Raw genomic sequence first — 7,500 nt, forward strand, 5'->3', positions numbered from 1 at the left:
GAACCAGGATGAGGAGGGGAAAATGTGGCCAGTCAGGCCGACCTGAAGTGCCTCTTAGGCGGATAGGGTTGGGCGAAACTCCCTTGAAAGTGGCACTCAGAAAAAATTTCCAAGTTTGGCTGACTTAGAAAAATTCGAGAACCAGGATGAGGAGGGGGAAAATGTGGCCAGTCAGGCCGACCTGAAGTGCCTCTTAGGCGGATAGGGTTGGGCGAAACTCCCTTGAAAGTGGCACTCTGAAAAAATTTCCAAGTTTGGCTGACTTAGAAAAAATTCGAGAACCAGGATGAGGAGGGGGAAAATGTGGCCAGTCAGGCCGACCTGAAGTGCCTCTTAGGCGGATAAGGGTTGGGCGAAACTCCCTTGAAAGTGGCACTCTGAAAAAATTTCCAAGTTTGGCTGACTTAGAAAAAATTCGAGAACCAGGATGAGGAGGGGGAAAATGTGGCCAGTCAGGCCGACCCGAAGTGCCTCTTAGGCGGATAGGGGTTGGGCGAAACTCCCTTGAAAGTGGCACTCTGAAAAAATTTCCAAGTTTGGCTGACTTAGAAAAAATTCGAGAACCAGGATGAGGAGGGGGAAAATGTGGCCAGTCAGGCCGACCTGAAGTGCCTCTTAGGCGGATAAGGGTTGGGCGAAACTCCCTTGAAAGTGGCACTCTGAAAAAATTTCCAAGTTTGGCTGACTTAGAAAAAATTCGAGAACCAGGATGAGGAGGGGGAAAATGTGGCCAGTCAGGCCGACCCGAAGTGCCTCTTAGGCGGATAGGGGTTGGGCGAAACTCCCTTGAAAGTGGCACTCTGAAAAAATTTCCAAGTTTGGCTGACTTAGAAAAAATTCGAGAACCAGGATGAGGAGGGGGAAAATGTGGCCAGTCAGGCCGACCTGAAGTGCCTCTTAGGCGGATAGGGGTTGGGCGAAACTCCCTTGAAAGTGGCACTCTGAAAAAATTTCCAAGTTTGGCTGACTTAGAAAAAATTCGAGAACCAGGATGAGGAGGGGGAAAATGTGGCCAGTCAGGCCGACCTGAAGTGCCTCTTAGGCGGATAGGGGTTGGGCGAAACTCCCTTGAAAGTGGCACTCTGAAAATATTTCCAAGTTGGGCTGACTTAGAAAAAATTCGAGAACCAGGCTGAGGAGGGGACCATCTGGCAAGGGAGTCCGACCTAAAGTGCATCTAAAGCGGATATGGGTTGGTCGAGCCTCCCTTGATTTGCCCTGGAGCTCCCACGTCTTAAAAAGGTCTCTCCTATAATTGTACACCAACCATTTTGAGGTTTGGGTGCAAACCTCTCGAATGGGGGGACTCGGTCCCCTATCTACAGCGCCCCTAATGACGACAGGTGGTACTGCGCCCCTGGTAGCCCGGCCATTGAAAATGAATGGGCCCATTCATTTCAATGGGGAATTTCGACCCCTGGTTGCCCGCCATTCATTTCAATGGGGAATTTCGACCCCTGGTCGCCCGCCATTCATTTCAATGGGGACTTTCGACCCCTGGTTGCCCGCCATTCATTTCAATGGGGGATTTCGACCCCTGGTCGCCCGCCATTCATTTCAATGGGGGATTTCGACCCCTGGTAGCCCGCCATTCATTTCAATGGGGGACTTCGACCCCTGGTAGCCCGCCATTCATTTCAATGGGGGACTTGGACCCCTGGTAGCCCGCCATTCATTTCAATGGGGGATTTCGACCCCTGGTCGCCCGCCATTCATTTCAATGGGGGATTTCGACCCCTGGTAGCCCGCCATTCATTTCAATGGGGGACTTCGACCCCTGGTTGCCCGCCATTCATTTCAATGGGGGATTTCGACCCCTGGTCGCCCGCCATTCATTTCAATGGGGGATTTCGACCCCTGGTCGCCCGCCATTCATTTCAATGGGGGATTTCGACCCCTGGTAGCCCGCCATTCATTTCAATGGGGGACTTCGACCCCTGGTAGCCCGCCATTCATTTCAATGGGGGACTTGGACCCCTGGTAGCCCGCCATTCATTTCAATGGGGGACTTCGACCCCTGGTTGCCCGCCATTCATTTCAATGGGGGACTTCGACCCCTGGTTGCCCGCCATTCATTTCAATGGGGGATTTCGACCCCTGGTCGCCCGCCATTCATTTCAATGGGGGATTTCGACCCCTGGTAGCCCGCCATTCATTTCAATGGGGGACTTCGACCCCTGGTTGCCCGCCATTCATTTCAATGGGGGACTTCGACCCCTGGTTGCCCGCCATTCATTTCAATGGGGGATTTCGACCCCTGGTAGCCCGCCATTCATTTCAATGGGGGACTTCGACCCCTGGTTGCCCGCCATTCATTTCAATGGGGGACTTCGACCCCTGGTTGCCCGCCATTCATTTCAATGGGGGATTTCGACCCCTGGTCGCCCGCCATTCGTTCCTATGTGGCGGGGGATTTCAACCCCAGGTCGCCCTCGTGTGGTTCTTTTTGGCGCAGCTGACGGGCTCCGCTGCTCGTGGAGGTTTGCTAGTGGAGGATAACCCCCTGCCTGGGCAACTCGAACGCCCGGCATTCGTTCCTATGTGGCGGGGGATTTCAACCCCAGGTCGCCCTCGTGTGGTTCTTTTTGGCGCAGCTGACGGGCTCCGCTGCTCATGGAGGTTTGCTAGTGGAGGATAACCCCCTGCCTGGGCAACTCGAACGCCCGGCATTCGTTCCTATGTGGCGGGGGATTTCAACCCCAGGCCGCCCTCGTGTGGTTCTTTTTGGCGCAGCTGACGGGCTCCGCTGCTCATGGAGGTTTGCTAGTGGAGGATAACCCCCTGCCTGGGCAACTCGAACGCCCGGCATTCGTTCCTATGTGGCGGGGGATTTCAACCCCAGGTCGCCCTCGTGTGGTTCTTTTTGGCGCAGCTGACCGGGCTCCGCTGCTCATGGAGGTTTGCTAGTGGAGGATAACCCCCTGCCTGGGCAACTCGAACGCCCGGCATTCGTTCCTATGTGGCGGGGGATTTCAACCCCAGGTCGCCCTCGTGTGGTTCTTTTTGGCGCAGCTGACCGGGCTCCGCTGCTCATGGAGGTTTGCTAGTGGAGGATAACCCCCTGCCTGGGCAACTCGAACGCCCGGCATTCGTTCCTATGTGGCGGGGGATTTCAACCCCAGGTCGCCCTCGTGTGGTTCTTTTTGGCGCAGCTGACCGGGCTCCGCTGCTCATGGAGGTTTGCTAGTGGAGGATAACCCCCTGCCTGGGCAACTCGAACGCCCGGCTCCCCCCCGGTCCGCTGGAGCTCCTCCAACGGCCAGCAACAAGCCCCGAAGACGGGCGCGCTCCCCGCGGTCCGCTGGAGCTCCGCCAACGGCCAGCAACAAGCCCCGAAGACGGGCGCGCTCCCCGCGGTCCGCTGGAGCTCCTCCAACGGCCAGCAACAAGCCCCGAAGACGGGCGCGCTCCCCCCGGTCCGCTGGAGCTCCTCCAACGTCCAGCAACAAGCCCCGAAGACGGGCGCGCTCCCCGCGGTCCGCTGGAGCTCCTCCAACGGCCAGCAACAAGCCCCGAAGACGGGCGCGCTCCCCCCGGTCCGCTGGAGCTCCTCCAACGGCCAGCAACAAGCCCCGAAGACGGGCGCGCTCCCCGCGGTCCGCTGGAGCTCCGCCAACGGCCAGCAACAAGCCCCGAAGACGGGCGCGCTCCCCGCGGTCCGCTGGAGCTCCTCCAACGGCCAGCAACAAGCCCCGAAGACGGGCGCGCTCCCCCCGGTCCGCTGGAGCTCCTCCAACGTCCAGCAACAAGCCCCGAAGACGGGCGCGCTCCCCGCGGTCCGCTGGAGCTCCTCCAACGGCCAGCAACAAGCCCCGAAGACGGGCGCGCTCCCCCCGGTCCGCTGGAGCTCCTCCAACGGCCAGCAACAAGCCCCGAAGACGGGCGCGCTCCCCGCGGTCCGCTGGAGCTCCGCCAACGGCCAGCAACAAGCCCCGAAGACGGGCGCGCTCCCCGCGGTCCGCTGGAGCTCCTCCAACGGCCAGCAACAAGCCCCGAAGACGGGCGCGCTCCCCGCGGTCCGCTGGAGCTCCTCCAACGGCCAGCAACAAGCCCCGAAGACGGGCGCGCTCCCCGCGGTCCGCTGGAGCTCCTCCAACGGCCAGCAACAAGCCCCGAAGACGGGCGCGCTCCCCCCCGGTCCGCTGGAGCTCCTCCAACGGCCAGCAACAAGCCCCGAAGACGGGCGCGCTCCCCGCGGTCCGCTGGAGCTCCTCCAACGGCCAGCAACAAGCCCCGAAGACGGGCGCGCTCCCCGCGGTCCGCTGGAGCTCCGCCAACGGCCAGCAACAAGCCCCGAAGACGGGCGCGCTCCCCGCGGTCCGCTGGAGCTCCTCCAACGGCCAGCAACAAGCCCCGAAGACGGGCGCGCTCCCCCCGGTCCGCTGGAGCTCCTCCAACGTCCAGCAACAAGCCCCGAAGACGGGCGCGCTCCCCCCGGTCCGCTGGAGCTCCGCCAACGGCCAGCAACAAGCCCCGAAGACGGGCGCGCTCCCCCCGGTCCGCTGGAGCTCCTCCAACGGCCAGCAACAAGCCCCGAAGACGGGCGCGCTCCCCCCGGTCCGCTGGAGCTCCTCCAACGGCCAGCAACAAGCCCCGAAGACGGGCGCGCTCCCCGCGGTCCGCTGGAGCTCCGCCAACGGCCAGCAACAAGCCCCGAAGACGGGCGCGCTCCCCGCGGTCCGCTGGAGCTCCTCCAACGGCCAGCAACAAGCCCCGAAGACGGGCGCGCTCCCCCCGGTCCGCTGGAGCTCCTCCAACGTCCAGCAACAAGCCCCGAAGACGGGCGCGCTCCCCCCGGTCCGCTGGAGCTCCTCCAACGTCCAGCAACAAGCCCCGAAGACGGGCGCGCTCCCCGCGGTCCGCTGGAGCTCCTCCAACGGCCAGCAACAAGCCCCGAAGACGGGCGCGCTCCCCCCGGTCCGCTGGAGCTCCGCCAACGGCCAGCAACAAGCCCCGAAGACGGGCGCGCTCCCCCCGGTCCGCTGGAGCTCCTCCAACGGCCAGCAACAAGCCCCGAAGACGGGCGCGCTCCCCCCGGTCCGCTGGAGCTCCTCCAACGGCCAGCAACAAGCCCCGAAGACGGGCGCGCTCCCCGCGGTCCGCTGGAGCTCCTCCAACGGCCAGCAACAAGCCCCGAAGACGGGCGCGCTCCCCGCGGTCCGCTGGAGCTCCGCCAACGGCCAGCAACAAGCCCCGAAGACGGGCGCGCTCCCCGCGGTCCGCTGGAGCTCCTCCAACGGCCAGCAACAAGCCCCGAAGACGGGCGCGCTCCCCCCGGTCCGCTGGAGCTCCTCCAACGGCCAGCAACAAGCCCCGAAGACGGGCGCGCTCCCCCCGGTCCGCTGGAGCTCCTCCAACGGCCAGCAACAAGCCCCGAAGACGGGCGCGCTCCCCCCGGTCCGCTGGAGCTCCTCCAACGGCCAGCAACAAGCCCCGAAGACGGGCGCGCTCCCCGCGGTCCGCTGGAGCTCCGCCAACGGCCAGCAACAAGCCCCGAAGACGGGCGCGCTCCCCGCGGTCCGCTGGAGCTCCTCCAACGGCCAGCAACAAGCCCCGAAGACGGGCGCGCTCCCCCCGGTCCGCTGGAGCTCCTCCAACGTCCAGCAACAAGCCCCGAAGACGGGCGCGCTCCCCCCGGTCCGCTGGAGCTCCTCCAACGTCCAGCAACAAGCCCCGAAGACGGGCGCGCTCCCCGCGGTCCGCTGGAGCTCCTCCAACGGCCAGCAACAAGCCCCGAAGACGGGCGCGCTCCCCCCGGTCCGCTGGAGCTCCGCCAACGGCCAGCAACAAGCCCCGAAGACGGGCGCGCTCCCCCCGGTCCGCTGGAGCTCCTCCAACGGCCAGCAACAAGCCCCGAAGACGGGCGCGCTCCCCCCGGTCCGCTGGAGCTCCTCCAACGGCCAGCAACAAGCCCCGAAGACGGGCGCGCTCCCCGCGGTCCGCTGGAGCTCCTCCAACGGCCAGCAACAAGCCCCGAAGACGGGCGCGCTCCCCGCGGTCCGCTGGAGCTCCGCCAACGGCCAGCAACAAGCCCCGAAGACGGGCGCGCTCCCCGCGGTCCGCTGGAGCTCCTCCAACGGCCAGCAACAAGCCCCGAAGACGGGCGCGCTCCCCCCGGTCCGCTGGAGCTCCTCCAACGGCCAGCAACAAGCCCCGAAGACGGGCGCGCTCCCCCCGGTCCGCTGGAGCTCCTCCAACGGCCAGCAACAAGCCCCGAAGACGGGCGCGCTCCCCGCGGTCCGCTGGATCCCCTCCAACGGCCAGCAACAAGCCCCGAAGACGGGCGCGCTCCCCGCGGTCCGCTGGAGCTCCTCCAACGGCCAGCAACAAGCCCCGAAGACGGGCGCGCTCCCCCCGGTCCGCTGGAGCTCCTCCAACGGCCAGCAACAAGCCCCGAAGACGGGCGCGCTCCCCCCGGTCCGCTGGAGCTCCTCCAACGGCCAGCAACAAGCCCCGAAGACGGGCGCGCTCCCCGCGGTCCGCTGGATCCCCTCCAACGGCCAGCAACAAGCCCCGAAGACGGGCGCGCTCCCCCCGGTCCGCTGGAGCTCCTCCAACGGCCAGCAACAAGCCCCGAAGACGGGCGCGCTCCCCCCGGTCCGCTGGAGCTCCTCCAACGGCCAGCAACAAGCCCCGAAGACGGGCGCGCTCCCCCCGGTCCGCTGGAGCTCCTCCAACGGCCAGCAACAAGCCCCGAAGACGGGCGCGCTCCCCGCGGTCCGCTGGAGCTCCGCCAACGGCCAGCAACAAGCCCCGAAGACGGGCGCGCTCCCCGCGGTCCGCTGGAGCTCCTCCAACGGCCAGCAACAAGCCCCGAAGACGGGCGCGCTCCCCCCGGTCCGCTGGAGCTCCTCCAACGTCCAGCAACAAGCCCCGAAGACGGGCGCGCTCCCCCCGGTCCGCTGGAGCTCCTCCAACGTCCAGCAACAAGCCCCGAAGACGGGCGCGCTCCCCGCGGTCCGCTGGAGCTCCTCCAACGGCCAGCAACAAGCCCCGAAGACGGGCGCGCTCCCCCCGGTCCGCTGGAGCTCCGCCAACGGCCAGCAACAAGCCCCGAAGACGGGCGCGCTCCCCCCGGTCCGCTGGAGCTCCTCCAACGGCCAGCAACAAGCCCCGAAGACGGGCGCGCTCCCCCCGGTCCGCTGGAGCTCCTCCAACGGCCAGCAACAAGCCCCGAAGACGGGCGCGCTCCCCGCGGTCCGCTGGAGCTCCTCCAACGGCCAGCAACAAGCCCCGAAGACGGGCGCGCTCCCCGCGGTCCGCTGGAGCTCCGCCAACGGCCAGCAACAAGCCCCGAAGACGGGCGCGCTCCCCGCGGTCCGCTGGAGCTCCTCCAACGGCCAGCAACAAGCCCCGAAGACGGGCGCGCTCCCCCCGGTCCGCTGGAGCTCCTCCAACGGCCAGCAACAAGCCCCGAAGACGGGCGCGCTCCCCCCGGTCCGCTGGAGCTCCTCCAACGGCCAGCAACAAGCCCCGAAGACGGGCGCGCTCCCCGCGGTC

This window comes from Leptonotus elevatus, unplaced genomic scaffold, assembly GCF_054856555.1.
Source record: "Leptonotus elevatus isolate MCC_2025b unplaced genomic scaffold, RoL_Lele_1.0 HiC_scaffold_146, whole genome shotgun sequence".
Classification (NCBI taxonomy): Eukaryota; Metazoa; Chordata; class Actinopteri; order Syngnathiformes; family Syngnathidae; genus Leptonotus; species Leptonotus elevatus.